The following is a 20,078-nucleotide window of genomic DNA, read 5'->3' as shown; positions in this document are numbered from 1 at the left end:
TTATATAGACAAAAAAAGAAGTAGCATAAAACAACACATTAAAATATGCATATACTTGATAAGATCCCAGTAACATTTTACAACATTTACAACATTTTGGTTTAGTAACAAAAAAAAGCAGGTAAATTAGCAGACAGTAAAATAAAGGCAGAAGCACCATAAGCAGCTCTGTAAGGGCAAATTTATGGAAGAGATCCCCGAGCTAAATATTGGCATGCTGCTTATAAGCTGGCTAAGTGACAATTGAAAGAAGATGTAACAGTCTGCAAATTTTGAAGGGCATATGGAAATTGAGATGTAAGAAAAAAGGAGAGGAACTTGATCATCAGGAGAACATTCTGTAAATAAAAGGAAAGATGAGTTCTAAACAATATATAGGAAATCCCTTGAATTTTGAATATTTGAAAAATATTCTAAACAAACATAAAGAGTAGCAAAGAAAATATTCACAAGACAAGGAGGATGAAGACCAGCATAGTTAATTTTTTTCCTCTCCCCCCTCCAGACAAAGCAGACAGCAATTCAAGTTGCCATTCTTAGGGGTAGCCGCTCCTTTGCAATGGCTTATCAGTCTTAGCGTAGTGGTTTTTCACATCAGGTAATTTTACCATTTTTCAAAGAAAATACATTTTATGCCTTTAGAACTGTAACTCAATTTCAACTCTGTACTGTTTCAATAGTACACATCACTGACACTAAACCTTTTCTCCAAAAGTCTTGAGGAAATAAATGACCAAAACAAAAAGGAAGTCCACCTTGTATATACATAAAAGTTCAAGAGCTCAATGAATGCACGGGAAGAGATTCACATGACTCATGCACAGGGCTATAGCTTCTACACATAGAAATAAGGAATGGGAGAGCAGAGTGATTATCAAGAGAGCTCTTTTTCTTGGAAGGGGGAAAATTTGATTGGAGGACCATCAAATGCCATGCCAACACAGTGGTGAGACTGCAGTGGTAGAGAGAAACAAGATGGCATCCACTAGATGCTCTGATTCAGCTTGAGCACACAAGTAATCCCAGGGATTGAGTACATTAAATTGCTTCTGTGTTTTACACCATGAGGACCGTATGAAGAGATAAAAAATGAACAAGAAGAAGGCCTCCAGGATGAAGCTTTTGCAACAACTTCAACTTTTGTCTACCACGATTTTCCAGTTCTTTAACATTCTCAGCTTTTGCTTTTTGCAAGCTGGCAGTGAACCACCACCTAAGATACTAGAAAACTGGACAAAACAGACAAAATAAATTGTTTTCAAAAAGTGGTGCAAAATTGAACTATTCTGCAGAGTAAAGCATGTTGACTTTAATGTGACAGTAGTCATGACAACAATCAGCACTATAAGTTTTTCCTGCAAAAGATGAACTGCTACTACTACCAGTCAAAGTTAAGGATGATTCACTGAGCCTGTATAAATTCATGCAGAACACTTTAGATGCAAAGTAAATCTCTGCAAGTACCCTGATCCCTTACTGTTTTCCTGTCCTACGTGGTGCAGTCTCTAACCTCTCCCACTCTCACTCCACATGGGAGACTTCCATGAAGAGACTGAAACTGTCACATAGAGTTCAATTAAGGTTCTTCTTGAAGAACTGTGATAGGACTTGCCTCCCAACCCACAATTCAGGCGAAACAGAGAAACTACTTCTGTATTTTTCCCACTTTCTTACCTTGAGAGTCAAAAGCAAAAATCAGAAAATATGACTCACCAAAATGCACAGGCATTTGAAATACACATTCATCCTTAAGGATGCGCAATGTCTTCCCATGCCATGAGAACCAAAGCACTCTATGTTCCATACATCAAACACAACGAATTCAACTTTTAAAATCACTTTTCTTAAGAGTTCAAGAGCTCTCTATCCTGTGTGTAGGAAATTGAGTAAGGCAGGCTGGAAACTAGCATGGCTGAGTAAGAATTTGCTCCTCAAACTGAGGAGTAAGGGAGAAATGCACAACCAGCAGAAGCAGGGACATGTGAACTGGGCAGAGTACAGGGATATGGTAGAAATGTCTAAGGATGGTATCAGGAAACCCAAGGAAAATCTGGAACAGGACTTGGCAATGGACGTGAAGAATAACAAGGAGAGTTCCTATAAATTCACAGGTCAGAAAAGAAAGTCCATGGAGAGTCTTGATACATGATACACAAGCAGGTTGAACTAGTGATGATTGGTACAGTGAAGGCTGAAGTGCCCAATGACCTCCTTGCCTCAATCTTCCCCAGGAACTCAAGCCTCCCAGTTCTCTCAAGTCCCTGATCCTCCAGGCGAGTGTGGGGGCAGTGAAGTCTGTCCCACTATAAGCAAAGAGCAGGCTTGGGATCACTTGGTGAAGCTGAACAGCCACTAGTCTACTAGACTTCCAACAGTGATAGGATGTGGGGCAGTGATTTAAAACACAGAGAAGGCAGGTTTAGATTAGAAGTTAGGAAGAAATCCTTTACTGAGGAGGTGGTGAGGCAATGAAAGAGGTTGCCCAGAGAAGTTGTGGATGCCCCATCCCCAAAAGTGTTCAGAGCCAGGATGGCTGGAGCTCTGAGAAGCTGGTTTAGTAGAAGATGTCCCTGCCCATGGCAGGGGTGCTGGAACTAGGTGATCTTTAAAGGTCCCTTCCAACCCAAACCATTCTGTGATTCTATACATAAACCTTCAACAGAGCCAAAGTAATAAAAATTAAATTGTCGAAATTACACGTTTCGGAAAACTTTTGCACTATACTGAGGTGTTCTGAACTTGCTACACAAATAGTGACACATACAATAATGGTGATTCCATGCAGATAATCTCTTCAGTGATTCCCAGATGGAAGAATGCAGAGACTGCACAGCAAAATATTCTAAATATTGTTAAATACGTTATTCTGCAATGCACTTGGAAGCTACAACACGTAAATGTAGCAATATATTACAGTAACAGAAAAATACATACTTTTCACAGCAACCATTTTTCCCCATCTCAGAAAAGCTGAAGTTCATCTAAATCACAATAAAGACACAAAGGAAAGGGCAGAAAAGCTTATGAACATCCTCTGAAAAGGCACAGGAGAACAGAATTCAAAGACAACGAACAAAGCTATCAAAAAGCACTGTCCTGACAATAAACCTTTTATTCTTCTCCTGGTTTATCGCTTAGATTATCAACAGTTCTTCCTTACTAAAGGCATCAACTTCCCTTTTATATGAACCCTTTTTCTCACCTTCCTTCTACTTTGTTAGTAAATTCGGGACACCTTTGCCACCATGACAGGATAAAGAAAGAGGGCAGGTAAGAGAAGATAAACAAAAAGAATGTTGTACGAAGACTTCAATAAAATACATTAAAAACTGGGTACAGTTCTCAGGTACGCTCTCAGGAATCATTCTTCCTCCTTCATTGTCCACAGAAAATTATAAATTAGTAGCATAAACAGTCACACCAAGAGCAGGAAAATCAGTTCAGAGATATGAACCTATGAAGATCTAACACTGAAAAGCCTTGTTAAGAAACAAAATTTGGCATCTGTACAGTTCCACCCCTGCAGGCACTTAACTGGCCTGAATGCATTCCAGTCGCTGACTACCTAACTTAGTTAAGAATTTATACCAGAACTGGTCACACAAGCATTTCTTATTAATTAGATCTATGAGAAAACAGTGACAGCAGAGATGTTTTTTTTTTAAAGCCATTAGCAAACTATGTCTAGGCAAAACAGTAAGTAAAAGCTTCCAATGCCATGATCTGATAGTTTGATATGGTTTCCTCAAAGGAAAATATGAAGGTCACATAATTTATGATATCTGACACAAGAATGGAAAGGGATTAGAAAAATGTAATGCAAGCAACATATTTTGACTGTGTTTAGCTGACATTAACATATCATTTCAGCTCTAAGTTCAGGGTGCTGGTACATAATGAGTCTTCTGTCCTTACTCCTGTTTCTTCTATAAATCCAGACTTTGTTCTTCTTTCAGCTTTAAAAATAGCCATGTATTTGCCCTTGTTTTTGCAAAATTGAAAAGATCAGCAGTGGTACCCCCCCCCCCCAGCACACCAATCTATTAATTACAAATTTATGCTCACTTTTTAAAAGCAATAAGCTCAGATTTGTGCTCTGCTCTTTTACTGTCAATAATTCATTCTTTTATTTACTACACAACACTCAAACTCTTTCCTGAGTACTTAAATTACTAATTTCCTCATCAGTACTCAATACTGCCATGTGGTACCAATTCAAGAACAATAATGTATTTTACATCATACACCTATGTCATACACTATCATATTATTCTTAATTTGCACAACAGGAACTGAGAAAAACAGATGGGTCTGGATCAAGTTCTGGAACATCAATGCCTGAATAAATGCCAATGAATAAATTATACTGAAAAAGTCACCAGAGGTCATACATTCATGTTCAGAACTCTTACAGGTAAGGAGTAAGGAGCTTAGCCTGGAGTCAGGTTACAGGCCTGAAGGAAGTTTGTTTGTTGCTGAATCCAATAATACTTGCTAGTTTAGAAATAAAATCCTGCAGGAAAGGAAAAATGGCTTATCATTTGTTCTGGGTCAGGTATGATTTTCTCTTCATCCTAATATTGCCTTCAGTGCTGGGTGAAGTAAAGTCTAATACACACGGGATAAGAACTACCTGGGTGATGTGAAAAGAGCCTGTATTTTGCAGTAATTGGGGCAGGTATTTCCTGGATAATATTAGCCTTTTACCACTAGAGTTGTGGATTGAGGAAGCCTCAATAATAGGTTTTCTAACTAGAATGTAAAAACCACAGAGGATGTGTAACTGCAGACAAGAACAGCAGAGATGGAGACAGGATAGGGTTGGTGTGGCAATTCAGATGACTAGTAAACACCTGTTAACGTGGAAATTAAGGCTGGTATTGGAACAGTTGAGGTGATTGATCCTGCAAAGCCTTACAAACTGGTATAAAGGCAATGGTTGGAAGAGAATCTCTTCCTCATTTTCTCTGCGACGTCTCCACAGAACCAAAGCGTCTTCATCTAGTTATCCTTTCAGTATTTTTTTTCCTTTCATTTGCAAGTTTTGGGTTTTCATTTACAATTTCAGCATCATTTCTTGGCACACCTAAAAATCTAAACATAAAACTCAAAAAAGCCTTTTAGCTTTTATCCTTCGATAACCAATAAGACAAGACTACCTTAAAAAACACACAAATATCACTGTTTGATCAAATCAAAGGTTTTTAAAGAAAGATTTCTCTGTATTCACACTTCTCTTCACAGTTGTTGTAAACAATTATTCATGATTTTCCAGCTTTCTACTCCAGCACACCTACTGTTTCAGAAGCTGTTGACAAGCAGCTCTTTCATTTGGACCAATCAAGCCTGCTTGAATTAACAGGAAGTTTTCCATCAACAACACAGAATGTGAATACTAACAAGAGGCTTTCTTCTAGTTAAGTTGAAACTGGTTTCAAAGACAGATTCTCAGCATAATGAAAGCCTTGCAAGAGGCCAAAATAGTACAAGTATATTACATGTTGTGCAGAAATCCCAGGCTTTTTACTGTTTCTGAAGAGTCATAAAAATTTTCTCCCTCAGTAACCTAAATCAGGCTTAGCTATTGCAGATACATTCTGATTTATCCATCGTTCTTTAGGATCATCTAAATGATATGTTAGGGAAATGCTATAATGTATGACATGTTTGTTGGAAAGCATCACTAATTTTTAATATGAAATAAGAACTAATTTTTCTGTACTGCAAACAGAACTCATTTAATGGTTAAAATCTAAAGATACTAATACATGAATAGGCTTAAAACAAGAAAAAGAGTTAAAGTTATACACCAGTAAACTAGTAATAAAAAAGCAGTAAAAAATTAGAGGTAGTCCCCATCCTAACACTGAGTCCTTTAAATTCATTTTGACTTGCATCTCCAGAATCTTGAATGTCATGGCAAAAGAACTCAAAATTTGGGTGGAAAAAGAGTCCTTAAAATTTTAATTTTATAGGACAGCATACAAAATTTTAATCATTATCAATTACTGAGCGCATAGCAAAACTGTTCTTCTGTGATCATTAATGGCACATTTCTTAATACACCATTCGATAACAGGTGTCTTGTAAACAGGTATTTGGAATACCACTGCAGAACATGAAATAACTCAATTTGTTAAAATTAAGTGCTAACCAAGTCAGTGGATTTATTTTACACTACATTTCTGTACAACTTCAGAGTATGTGTACTTTCATAGAGACTTAATCAAATGGAAATACAACCATAATTCTGTCATGAAATAAAGCTGGATCTAAAATGACAAAACCACTTTTGTTAAAGATGTATCTGCTGACTCTGAAGAGATTTTTCAAGATAAAAATTTTGTCTGTGCACATTTACACTGCAGTTTGCTTGATTATATGAATAGCAGCACCTAACCAGTTGCTAGTAATGAACATCATAATCACTATATTCAAACAAAGCAAAGCAACCACAAATTAGGAATGAATTACACTACCATTTTGAAATTACTACTATGTTCTACATGAGTAATTGTATTTGGAGATTGTAAGTGAACTTGAGGTTGTCCTGAGCAGATGATTGTTTTTTGGATTACAGTGCCTGTAAAATCACTATTTGATCTTAGGGATGCTACAGAAATAGTTTGTCATTTGCCACAGGCCTTAACTTTATCAGTTGTATTCAATCCCCAGACTACTTCATATGGTCCATCTCATTGCTAAAAGGTAATGGAAGAATCTTTATAACTAATGCTCTAGTCCCATTTTTTTCTAGACACTAATTTATTTCAAAGGAGTAGCTTGCCAACTGATGTCAGGAAAATAGATAAATAAATAAAGCATTAGTCACGTAGCCTCAGTCATTAAAGAACTATCATACAAATGCATTCACTTATACTGACTTTTCATCGTAATATTACCATAGATGCATAGTATAATACTAGTTAAAAAAACCCAAAGTAACAACTTGCTGCAGGTGCATAGCTGGGGCTTAGAAGCTCATCATTGATTCATCTGAGAAATGGTATACTAATTTACTTCCAATTCTACTTTTTCGCTAATGAAAAGCTTTGTAATATTTTCAACCATGCATTCTGAAGCGAAAGGAAGTACTTCTGGCTTATACCTCAGGCTGGTGCCACACTTTGCTCCTAAAGCAGTATGTCTGCCTGTTCTAAAGAAAAGATAGAAAGCTTTCCATGTTTCTAAACATTCTTTTCCCATAACTATTCCATAAGCTCACTTCTATTTCATGGAAAAGTGCTGTTACTGAAGGATTATTATGGGGAGGAAAAGGCCAGGAACGAAGGTGGGTGAGAAGGGAACAACATAACTATCACCAAATAAATTGTAATAAATTTCTTTTACATCCATGAAGTTCAATAAAATAGGTATAGCCTGTGAACAAAGCAATTAAAGATTTAATGTCATAAGAGGATCTATTTCAAATGTGCCAATGCTTCTTTTATGATCAGTTTTAATCTGCTAATTTGCTATGACAGGTATAAATCACAAGCTAAGACATGCTTCTAAAAACAACATTTGTAGGCTTTTACTGCTCACAAGGAATATCAAGGTTATTGTCCAGCTTAAGTAGAAGAAGAGAGCTTCCATCAACAGATGTCAAAACAGATAAGCACAGATTTGACATGTGCTTGTAGAACTATCACCTGCTACCAGTGCTGCAATGACAGCTTTATGGTGAGAATGTCAATGAATTTCATCATGCTCCGTATTTCAAATATTGCTCAATTGAATATGATAAACATATGTGTTTCTGCCAAGCAATAGGTGTTTATTGCCATAATGCTACTTGTATAACAAGTGCACAGATTATTTTCTTTCTACATAGGTATATCCATATTGCACTTAAGCACACCACTATTAATTTTTCCACTGAAAACTTAGATTAATTGGTACTATAGATGTACCAGGAGAAAAGAAGATGTTAATGCACTGAAATGAAAAATCATTCATCTGTCTTATGGTAAGATGGTGATATATAGTAACACATACTTTCCATGGTTTCAGGATGTCTACAACAAATGTCTGTCTTTCTGACAACTGTTTTCTAAAATATACAGGCATTGCAAAGACACCTGTTCAGATCCTCCTACTATCTGGTAGGATCACACTACTAAAAATCACATTATTTTTAACTACATAAAAAAAAAATATTCTGCTTAAGATAACAGGTGCAAGGATAACATGCAACCATGAAAAGAAAAGAAATATTGAAAAAATACAAAGCAGAGAAACAAACCTGAATGCAGGTAGACAAAAACCTGAAATGATTTTGTACCAAACGTAAAAGGTCCTGTGAGATCACACAGGAGGAAAGAAAGCAGGGGGAAAGTATTATTTATATTTAAGAATAGAGAAACACTTGGTTTGGTCTGACTCCCAGTTTAACCGGATCTTTCTTTTGTACTTATTGACCACCACCTCTTGCCTGTACTTCTCTTTGACAGGTTCTACATTTACTTGAGTATCTTACTAACAATTAGTTGCATTATAATTATTATTTTGTGCTTCTAGATTTTCTTCCAATTATCTCTACTGAGACAGTGATACCACCACAAGGACCACAGCTGTCATTTATTAGTCTTTTTAATACACTTTACAGCTTGCCCTAGGCCTATTTTTGAATAAATTAATTTCCTCATTAAATCCTCAAAGCTCAGCTAGCATAAAGTATCTTTTAGGTCTTCTGTTCCCCGAACTATCAAGAGTGCTCACTGTTTACCACTATAATTTTTAGACAATATCCCTAAAAGACATTCAAAAACTAATCTCTTAACCTCTCTTGATAGTGTTAATTTTCTGGAATCTTCTTAACTGAACAATTAAAAACATCTTAGTTATAAATTTTCAAATCAAAGTTACTTAAACAATAAAAACAAACAAAGTCAAAAGAGACAACTATATATTCTCCCCAAGCAAATAAGCCAGTAGTTCTGAAAGAAAGAGAAATTCTCAAGTCGAAATTCCCATGCCTTTCATTAGTGAAAGGTTTTCTTCCTTGGAGATTGTCTGATGTGTAACAGCTGCCTTTCCTCTGCAGGGCACAGACACTGGTCTCTCTCCTTTACTGACACAGAACCTAAAACCTTTAAGACTTACAGCAATAAGGATAAAAATGGCTAACAAAAAATTACGGATGTGGAGCAGAGGAGGACACAGATACAAAGAGCAATTCTGCTACTTTCATTTAAGACACCTGACGAAAAATGACAAAGGCATTACTATCATTATACAGAGGAAGGAAACTTCAAAATCACTTTTATTATAAGAATAAAATTCTCTCACACAAAACATTTATTGAAATTAGGGTTTGAGAAAGATAGAAAGGTACTTCAGTTCACATGCACTATTTATTAACAGGCATTATCCTTCGCATAGGTCAGAGTAGAAGAGTGCGCCTTTCATTATCTTTATGGACAGGAAGCATGAGAAATTACATACATATTCATCATTATTAACTGTGATTAGCCAGCTTTACTACTATGGTTTTATATAATACAATGTAAAGAACTGTTTGACTTTCTTTGACTAGAGACTTCCCCAACATGGTAGTTAGATAATTTGATGTATCAAAATTACACTATTAACGTAGCTGATGTTCATAGTTTAAAAAAAGGTATTTGTGTACTAAGCCTCAAAATTTACAAAGACCAAGAATACTAAACAAGATTTATCTCTCTCTTAATCAAAGCACTGACCTGAACTTGCTATTTAATATTTCAGGCTTTTCCAGAGAGTAAGATGCATAAAGTAAATTATTTACAAATGGATATATATTTCCGCATAGGAAAAATGAGGAACTCGAAGTAGCTGTCAGAGACACTTTTAATACAGTACAATAGTTGGTCTAGTCCTAGTTTATTTGTTATGTTTTGAAAAAATAAAGATCTTGCTGAGTTCCCTATCATCAGTGTATAGTGGGGAATGGAACTGGTTCAGCACCACAAAGAAAAAGAAGAGCAATGCTGTCTTTTGATTGCAGAAGATAATCTATAAACACAAGGAACAGAGCTGACCCTTGGCGTGATCTCCGTTCACCTCTGACAAGGGATGGCAATCTAGAGATATCGTTATAGGGTACAAAACAGCTTTTAGGAAAGGTTCCAAAAGGAAATCATTCTTCTATTCACCCATGTTGCCATAGAAACAGAACAAATCATGCCTGTCCACAAAGGCTTTTATGTCAACTTCTGTCAAAAAACTTATATAAAAAGTAGAAATTTATCTAAATTAACAAGACAGTCATTAAGTGATTAAGATAGGTAAAAGAAAGAAAATAATTTATAAACAAATATGTCCTGTCTTGGCCCTTAAATGCATAACTTTTAAAGTGTAAATCAGTTTATTCCAAGGTTTACTGCACGCTGCTATGGTTCACTGTCTTACACTTCCATGCAATTTGAGAGGGCGTAATTTATATAGAATGATGTCTTCAAATTCATGGGGTCAAAAGCTATACATTTTTTCTCTTTTTTCCTCCTCCCAACTCTTAAAGAAAGGTTGTATCATATCCCCATCATCTTTGCAAACTTCATTCCTTCAGAATACATCTTTAATCAAAATATTTCAGCTAAATCAATATACTTACTGAGATAATTTATTTCTACCCCATGATATCTTTAAAGCATTGATTCTGCATGAAGCTCATGCAAATAATATTGCTACTTATATTAAAAGGGTGCTTAATGAAAATGGATTTCAAATTAAAATATGGCAAATTTCCTAACTCTCCAGTTAGTGTAAACAAGATAGTATAGCCAGTAGAATCTGGATCTTGGTATCTAACGTCAGGAATGAGTTTTGTGTCTGTGGCATTCTTGGACAATTACTAAAACTCATGCAGAACTAAATTTTTAACATTTTATGTTAGGGTTTAACACACTAAGAATTTTATGTTGCCACACAAACTACTGTACACAGAAGGAGAGGGTTTGTTACAGAGAAGTGCTAATCCCATCTATTTGGTCTAGTGTAGTTTGACTCAAAACATACTACAGAACTATGAAGACTGGATCTCTTAAAGAACTAACTGCTTTTCCATTACACAAACATATTCTAGGATTTCCCTTTCCATTCCTTTCACCCAATCCAAAAAGTTAGAACACATACATGTAACGCCATGAAGGGCATTCCACAAGAATGCTACTTTAGGCACATCCTCAATCCTTTGGTTTTTAACAACAAAAAAATTTAACTGAGTTTTGGAAATTAATTTAATTTCATTTCTTTTGAGATACAGTGCTTCTGGTCTGGCTCAAACGACCCATGAACCTAAGTGGATTCATGCATTCACCAGTTACATACTCTGGGGTGCCAGCATGATAAGGATCTTCACACTGGGATGTTTTCTGAAATACTAAAGTTACTGATTTATTCTTGGTATTTCATTTCTGCATTTATAAGCACACGGCATATCCTTGATAATTTAAATTTTATAAAACTCTGGGGGTTGTTTCAGATTTTTCTTTTATTTTTATGAGTATATTTTATTTTCGTTGGTTTGACAATGTTGTTCTTCTTCACAAAGACAGTTCAAGCAAATCTCATCACACTTTGTAATCTGCAGATCGTTTGCAGTGATTTCCATGTTTATACATGAAATCTACACTTTGATGCTTCTAACTTTGAAAAAGGTTAACAAATGCGCTGTTTACACTGCAAGGAGGATGAACCTACTAAATCTAATGCTAAGGGTGCTGTACAGAACATCTGCAGAATTCCAAACATGTTTATTATAGCTCCAATTCCCGAAACCCAAACAAATCAATTGCGTGGTCATGTCTCTTTTCCCATTGGCAGAATACAGCTCAGATTTTGCCGTTTATACTAAAGCCTCAGCTCTACATCAGGAACTGAAAGCTCGAGTCTCAGTGATCACCACAGTTCAGAGTACTTTTCTTACCCAAGCTGGGACAGTTCTGAAGTAAAAAGATGAGGCTTTGAGTTAAACTTTTTTTTTTTAAACAACTTAAAATATATGTTTTTATACATAACGTGGTAAAAATGTATAAATTTATAAATGGTATCAAATGAATAGAGTTAGAATCCTGTGCCAAAAAAAGTGGGTAAATGAGAGCTCATACTATGACATCCTTCATTACTTTAGAAATAAAAACATTATCTAACCTTACACACTAAAGATAACTCTGATCCCCAAGTACAGTCCACTAGTAGTTAAACTACATAGTACATTCCTCAGTTCCCTAGTCAATGTTCCCACAACTCTTTTTCTTTAACTTCCACTATGGGACTAAATTTTTTTCTGGAAAACAAGCAGGCCTCTTTCAAAGAATCATAGAATATCTTGAGTAGGAAGGCACCCACAACTCTGGTCCCTGCACAGGACAGCTGCAAGAATCACACCATCTTACTTTACAGAAATAATTGTTTCCTTGCAATTATTTCCTTTCCTTTTCTGATTTTCCTTGCCTTATGGTGCTCTGACACTTACCAACAACTTTCAAACTGTTCAATGACCAGCACTCAGAAGCTTTTCCTTTGTTATTTGAAATTTGGTCAACCATTCTTTTGGAAAGAAATATGCAAAAATATGTTCTCAAATTGATGATTTTCTGCTTTAGATGTAAAAGATTTTTTTTTAATGAACTAATATATTTCACCTACTCCTGGACTGCACACAGTGATACTACAAATACCTGGCTTTTCCTTCATGCCTTGCTGCCAATGTTCTGCCTCGACACAAATAGGAGAAAGTGGAGAAAAGCTTTGCTCACCAAAGCTTATATACTGCTTCCTAAGAACAGACTGCCATTAAAAATAGTAAACAAATATCTTGAAGACATCTGGCATTTGATTTTCAGAAGAGGGATTTAAGAATCATACAGAATCAAAAATACATTAAAAAATACTCTGAAGACCACATGAAAGACATTTATGAGACTGGAAAGAAGCGCACAGGTCACAATTTTTGAATAGAATAGGAGAACATCTAACGGTCTCTAAGATGCAGGAATGATTTGGTTCTTGCTTAGTCTACAAGGGTAAGAGTGCTCTCTAGATTATCACACAGTGTTGTAAATGTCATCAGTAATTTAAAAATTACTGAGAAGAGCTTTCAAAATTTATTATGTTTAAGTATTTTAAATAAGTATAACTATGCAAAGAAAAAGACCTTCTAGTGCAAGGAACATTTCCATGAAAATGAAATCTTATGTGGTGACTTTGTATACACAACTGGCAAGCACAAAGAGCACCAGCTCTTTTTACTTTCAAGTCTGTGTAGACAGCAATTATTTCTGGTTTGGAACTTGAATTCTTTTCAGATTGCACAGGATTTGATTTGTCAGCAAAACAGGCATTTAAATTGTCTTCTTAATGGTCATCTGCTCCAGCAGCTAGGCAAACAGCTACACTTGGTTTGAAAACTCCGTCCAAACTGTGTTAATGAGCTTAATTAATCTAAACCTCTGAGGACTGTGCTCTCTCTGGAGTTAGTTCTCTTTAGTTTCATGTTTCTTTATTGACTGTAGTAAAATCCTCCAGGAAATCTGAGGACTGGTTCTGATCCCCCTATAACCCACAGAACTAGAATGAATCAGTTATGTAACACTTCACTTGGGTTTTTTTCTCCACAATAAAAGCAGATGGAATGTTATTGCTCTAATCTAGGTTTCATTTTGTTCCCTTTAAAAAATTTCATGCTTTGGAAACACATTTGTACAAATCTTACCTGTAACAATTAAGCCAAATTTATTTTATATTGCAGAAATATTTCACTCCTATATTCAACTTCTCTTTTTTCAGACGATAATGCCTAAATTCTAAACTGACAGAGTCCTATTATATTTTTGCAACAAATTATCTCTAATGATGAGGTAAAAAAGCAAAAGCTCTGCAATAACTTGTTATACTTTTGAAAGCCTCCATAAAATGGAGTATTCCACTATTTACAGTACTGAGATAAAACATGCTGTCAAATGTTATCAGTGAAACTTTTTCAGAGTTTTTATGTCTTCTGACACAAAGTCAGAGAAGCTTTTCTTTTGGAGTCCTCTTCTTTATGGATTGGATTAGATAATTTTTGTTAGAAAAGACAAAACCTGGTAGCTGACTGCCTGAATTTTTTTTTTTAAATGCAAAATTTTGTAAAACCTCAAGTCTTCTGTTAAGACAAAGACTTCTGTAACATGTCTGTATAAAGCAGCTATCATTTCAGATACCTGTTTAGCCTAGACTTTTCATAATCTCATCTAATTTTTCTAACTATCTGATATTTACATAGATAAAGTAGCATATGGCTGAAAGTTTGCTCAGTCATTTACTTGCTTTTAATATGAGCAGTAAAGTTCACTCACTACATTTGCCAACACTCCTTTTTGCTTGTCCTTTTCTGGCAAAAATCCAACTGGAAGTGCCATGCTAAAATGCTATTATCTGGCAGACAAAGGTTGGACTGAAAAAAAGAAAATATAGGGGTAAATTCTCTTCCTCTTAGAGGCTTCATCAAGCTTCAGAACTGTCAGCTCCACAAGCATACATACAAGTCTAAATGCAACAGGCACCAGCAGAAAACATCTGTAAAACAGTACATTGATAAAATATTGTCACATAGACAAATTGTCTCCTTTCAGACACTTTGCTTATAGGCATTTTCAGAGTTATCAACTAATCCAAGGTTGCATGAGTGTCATGAATCTCAGAAGCAATGTCTCTTTTACTAAACGTATCAGAATACATGTTTCTTCTATTTAACTATGTTCCCTTAACTGGGATGTTACCTTTGCCTTTTTTTTTTTTTTTTTTTTTTTTTTTTAGTTAGTCAAGTAAAAGAACCATGATACATTTTGTAGAGTTAAATTTATCCCCCAACATGACAACGATGTAACAGTTCTTGGCTGGGTGGCCAAGTTGACCCATTGTGTCTTCTCTCCCCAATAAGAATGTCTATATTCTCTTGAGCTTTGAAACATAGGTACAACCATGAGAGTAATGATTTATCTGTGAAAATCTGTTGTGTAGCTGGAGGAGAATTAATAGAGCATTTTCTGCTTCTGTTTCTGAAGGAACACTGCCAAACAGCAGGAAAGATGAAAATTCAGATTTTAAGTCAAACAAGCTCAGACACATTAGGCTAGGATGGTCTAGAAGCTGGAAGGAAACAACAGGAACAGCTGATCCCAACTGACTGAAGGGATGTTCCATGACAGATAACATCATGCTCAGTAATAAAAATTGAGGGAAGGGTTTTTAGGGTGTAGTCATTACTCAAAGACTGTCTAGGCATAAGCACACTCCTTGTGTAAGGTGGTGAGTGATTGTCTTTGCATTGCTATTTTGCTTCTTCCTATTTACTTCACTTATTAAATTGTCTTTATCTCAACAGACAAGTTTTCTCACTTTTACTATTCTGTCTCCCAGATCATGGTTGGGATAGAGGAATGAGAGAGTGACCAGGGCCCAACCATCAACCCACTTCCATTATACAGTACAATAACACTTCATAGGGGGTGGGGTTGAGACAGGGAACACACCCAAACAGAACAAAATAAACAAACCACAACTCTGCATTCTTTAGAAATCAAAAAAACTACCACCCTAAAATGTAATTTTTTGGATCAGCGTCTATTAAAGCCAAGGGTTTTTCTATAAAAGCTCAAAGAGTGAGTGCCAGGTAGAAATATTCTTTTATATGAAAAAAAGAAAATTAGGTGAACTTAAAATTTTGGACATGATCTAGATCCCACCTAGCTGAATATGCCAAAGCAGATACCAGAACATGTGTGAACAGTGTTGCAGTAACTTAACTTTGCTAGTAATGAAGATCCTTAGTTAATCTGCTTTTTAGTATCATACAAAATCTCATCAACAAAAGTATAACACTGCATCATAATGTAAATACTCTTTATATCTCCTTTTTTCAATGACAGAAAATAAAAAAGCTGCAGCTGAATTATCTATAGTGATGCATTTCATGAACACAGCTAGATTTTGTTACTGATCATGAGACTGTGTGAGCGAACTGTGAGGATGGACACTTCAGCAAAAACACCACTGATTCAAAGGAAAAAAAAGAAAATTTCTGTACTTAAGGTCCTTCTATATACAAAGTATGAATGCAAATGAAAGCAAAGATTTAATAAAAATTGCAACTGATATTATATGTGATATGGAAGCATTCAACATCTTCTGTGAGTTCTCTATTGCAAAAGAAAGAGCTGAGGAAACAAAAAAACTACCTTGATTATAATACACATTGTCATTTGTTCACATCACAAATCAGGTTCCAGAACAGTTATACTTTTTCAAAACAAGTAATTAATTTCATTTCTGAAAACTGTTTGCTAAGTGAATGCTCTGGGCTAACAGCTAATATATTTGAGTACATTCTTTACTTGCATTATTTCCACGACATTTTATCAACCAATGTGCTTCAAAGCAATGCCACGAATACTATGGAATTATATATATGATGAGATGCAGAGGCTACAATTACTTTCAAAGCCCACCTGGATGACAGATATTTTGGTTCTCAAGTTAATCCAAAACCAAAGATGCTAGTTTGCAAACTGGAAACCAGACTTTCAAGTAACTGAAATAATTGAGAGAGGACTCTAAGTTTTTGAAAAAAAGAAAAAAAACATACCAGAGATAATCTGTCCCAATTTTTTAGGTGTTGGATCACAGAGCAAAGAACAGGGAAATGTATGTCAAATATGTTGAAAAATAGTTAGTAATTCAGGCTGATTGTGAAGAACTGACAGAAAATGCCATATACATGTTTGTCATGAACTGCACAGAAGCGTGAATATTTTAATGAATAACCAGAAAATATGAGATAAGCAACATTAAAAAAGAACATAAGAAAATAATGAAATTACTATAAAACAACAAAATACTTTAATGTGATTTCTAAAGCTCCTTGTAAAAACCAAAACTCTTTAAACAGCTGATGGAGATTAAACAGTTGTTTTTTTAATGAAAAACAATGTAGTGTAAGGCTTGTCCTCCAGAATTAATGCAACTGAATGCAATCAGTTTGCTAAAGAAACTATGAAATACATTATTTCATTATTTAAAAATTTTAAAAACTCCTTCCTTATCCATCTGTGATTCCAAAAATGGAAAGAAGTATGTCACCAACTAATAGCTAACAGACTTGTTTCAGGTTCTGGTCCTGTCACTGGGGACTACTGAGAAGAGCCTGGCTTTGTCCTCTAATGCACCCTCCCTGCAAGTATTAACATGCATATACCCCTGAACCTTCTCTTCTTCAGGCTAAATAGTCTCAGCTCTCTCAGCCTTTGCTCATGCAAGGGACACTCAAGCTCCTTCATTATCTTAGTGGCCCTTTGTTGGATTCTCCACAGTATGTCCATGTCTCACTTGTACTAGGGAGCCCAGAACTGGGTAGAGTACTCCAGATGTGGTCTCACCAGTGCTGAAAAGATGGCAAGGACCACTTCTGTTGACCTGCTGACGGCATTCCTCCTAATGCAGCTCAGAATATCATTAGCCACCTTTGCAGTTAAGGGCAAATTGCTGCCTTTTGTTCAGCTTAGGGTCCACTGAGCCCAGGCCTCAGGAAAGCTGTTTTCCAGCCAGACAGCTTCCATCATGTTATGTACAAGGGGTTAACTCTTCCTCAGGTACCAGACTCTGAAATTCCATTTTTTGACTACATGAGGTTCTTGCTGGCCCTTTCCTGAGACTGCTGAATGGCAGCAAAACCCGCTGGTGTATGAGTCACTCCTCTCAGTTTTGTACTACCAGGAACCTTGCTGATGGCACAGTGACCCAAAATCCTAAATATTACTGAAGACAGTAAATGGGACTGGACCCTGTATTAAGCCTAAGGTACCCCATTGAGGACTTTATACCACCACTTATTACCCTCTGGTGCCAGTCATTTAAGCAGTTTTTAATCCACCTCACTGCTCATCCAGCCCATACTTCTTCCGCTTCTCTACGAGGATATTTTGGGAGACAGTGCCAATAGACTTCCCAATGTCAAGGCAGACAATATCCACTGGTTTCCTCTTATCTACCAAGCCTGTCATTTCCTGCTAGAATATTATCAATTGCTCAAGCCAGACTTCCTTTTGGTGAACCCATGCTGACTGCTTCTGGGCACCTTTCTGTTGTACATACGCCTGGAAATGGTACCCCAGAGTAGTTGATCCATCACCTTCCCAAGGACTGAATTGAGATCTGAGTGGCCTCTTGCTAGTCCTCCTTTCTGCCCTTCCTCTGTACAGGACTACAATCTCAAGGCATGCTTCCCAGTTACTGTGATCATTGAGAAACTACTAGGAGAAGGCTATCAGTGATATCAGTCAGCTCCCTCAGCATTTGTGCCTATGGCAGGGCTCTACAATTTGCTTAACTATTTTCTAACACAACTGTCTTCCATCGTGGGATTGTCTTCCTCACTCAAGACTTCCACCCGCTCTCTGGGGCCTGCTGAAGGCTACACTCTCTAGTAAATACTGAGGTAAAGAAGGCATACAGAACCTTAATGTCTTCTATGCTCTCTTGTCACCAGGGCCCCTTCATCATTCAGCAGCAAGCTCGCATTTCTTCTAGATTTCCTTTTATTTCCTACGTGCTTACAGAAGTCTTTCTAGTGCAAGCTGAAAGTTCCTGCCTGAGTTGGAACTAGCTGATCTTTTAGCTGATCCCTTTCGACCCAAACTACTACATGGTTCTATGACTTCTTGTTCAACAGATTCAAATCCAGATGGGTTTTGGGTTTCCTACCACATCTGCACACTATGTTCTTTCCAGGTTACCTGTCTTCCAGGCTTCCACTCCTTGCACTCCTTGTTTATACTTTGAGTTTTGCCAGAAAATTGTTGTTCCTCCATGAAGGCCCATTTGATCTCTCTGAAAATGAGATCAGCTTCAAGTTTTGACCATAGAACTCTTATGTGAATGTTTCATGAATGTTTGCAATAATTTATTTCTTCCTAATGAACTTCTGAAACAATGCAGGTGAACATTGCACTTGACATTTTTCAAACTCATCCTGTTCTTTTTCCGGAAAGATAGCGCAAATATCAGTTTATCACCAGGTCTTAAATCTTTAAACTTCTATCTACTACATGATGTCTTAAAATGCATTTGTATTCTTGATAAAAAGACAGTGTTTTGCTTTGTTTTGCTTTTCATCTCGGTTAACATAGGGCATTTTCTTCCTGATTTTCACTCCTAAATTCTTAAGTTTCTAAAACATGGCTGGGAGGTTGGTAAGTCCTCCACCAAGATAGGCTCTTTACTCATTTTTTAGTAATTTGTAGAAAAAAAGAAGTTAAGATGTGCTTGCCAGCTTCCATCTTGTTTAAAACAAAGATGCAGAACACCTTACTTTACAGCTCATTAGTACAATCGCTTGCCATCTCTGAATGTCTAGGAGCTTTGTAGACACACGTGTTGTTCACAACATATCACAATTTCGATAACTAAATAGTCATGGGTTTCAAAATTCACCAGATCATCTATACATTTATTTATAGTATGGAGAAAAGGATAACCTATTCCTTTCCACTTGAGCAACTACCATGCTTACTATAGATCTACTGTACTTTCAAATGTACAGCTAGACTGTGTCCTGTTTCTGGCCAGGACAGAAACAGTTTATTTTTTCAGTAGCCCACGATGGGGCATGGCTAGGGCCCTGAGGTCTAAGGTCATTTTCCGGTCTGTAACTCTGAACATGGTGTGGATAGCACTGAGGAGATCCAGCAGACCTAGCAATAAGAACACTCTTTCCCTAACATACACGTGAAATTCAAAATTCTCAAAAGCTGTTATAACAGGCCTGAAGAAGGAAAAAGGGATAAAAAGCTGGGGAAAACCATCCTCCCCTGTTCCCCTTTCAGACTGGGTGCAACTATGAATGGACTCCTAGAGGCAGTGCTGGAGGTAAGGGCAGGAGAGCAGCACTTGGAGGAGTGTCCAGCACACTTGGAAACAACTGACCCAGGGGTGGAAACACAGACCCACTATCTGCTATGACTGATCCAGACTGCACTGGAAAGGGGTGAGGCTCCAGCACACTTACAGTACATTGATGACATCATCATGTGGGGCAACACCACCAAGAAAGCTTTTCA

General features: G+C 36.5%; 1 protein-coding gene across 48 annotated transcripts in view; it reads right to left on the bottom strand.

Moving 5' to 3' along the window:
- The window catches only part of PTPRD (protein tyrosine phosphatase receptor type D), a 1,187,151-nt gene that overhangs the window by 314,769 nt on the left and 852,304 nt on the right, over positions 1-20,078 (bottom strand). The window contains exon 1 of one of the 48 annotated variants that reach the window (XM_020584145.2): positions 2,935-2,953. The exons of the other annotated variants lie outside the window; for them this stretch is intronic. The gene's annotated coding sequence lies outside the window, so the exon portion shown is untranslated. Of the gene's footprint in view, positions 1-2,934; positions 2,954-20,078 lie in introns of those variants that run through there. 48 annotated transcript variants of the gene reach the window in all.

Source organism: Corvus cornix, chromosome Z (assembly GCF_000738735.6).
Source record: "Corvus cornix cornix isolate S_Up_H32 chromosome Z, ASM73873v5, whole genome shotgun sequence".
NCBI classification, from domain to species: domain Eukaryota; kingdom Metazoa; phylum Chordata; class Aves; order Passeriformes; family Corvidae; genus Corvus; species Corvus cornix.
The sequence above is the reverse complement of the archived record's forward strand: the minus strand, read 5'-3'. Positions and strand labels throughout refer to the sequence as shown.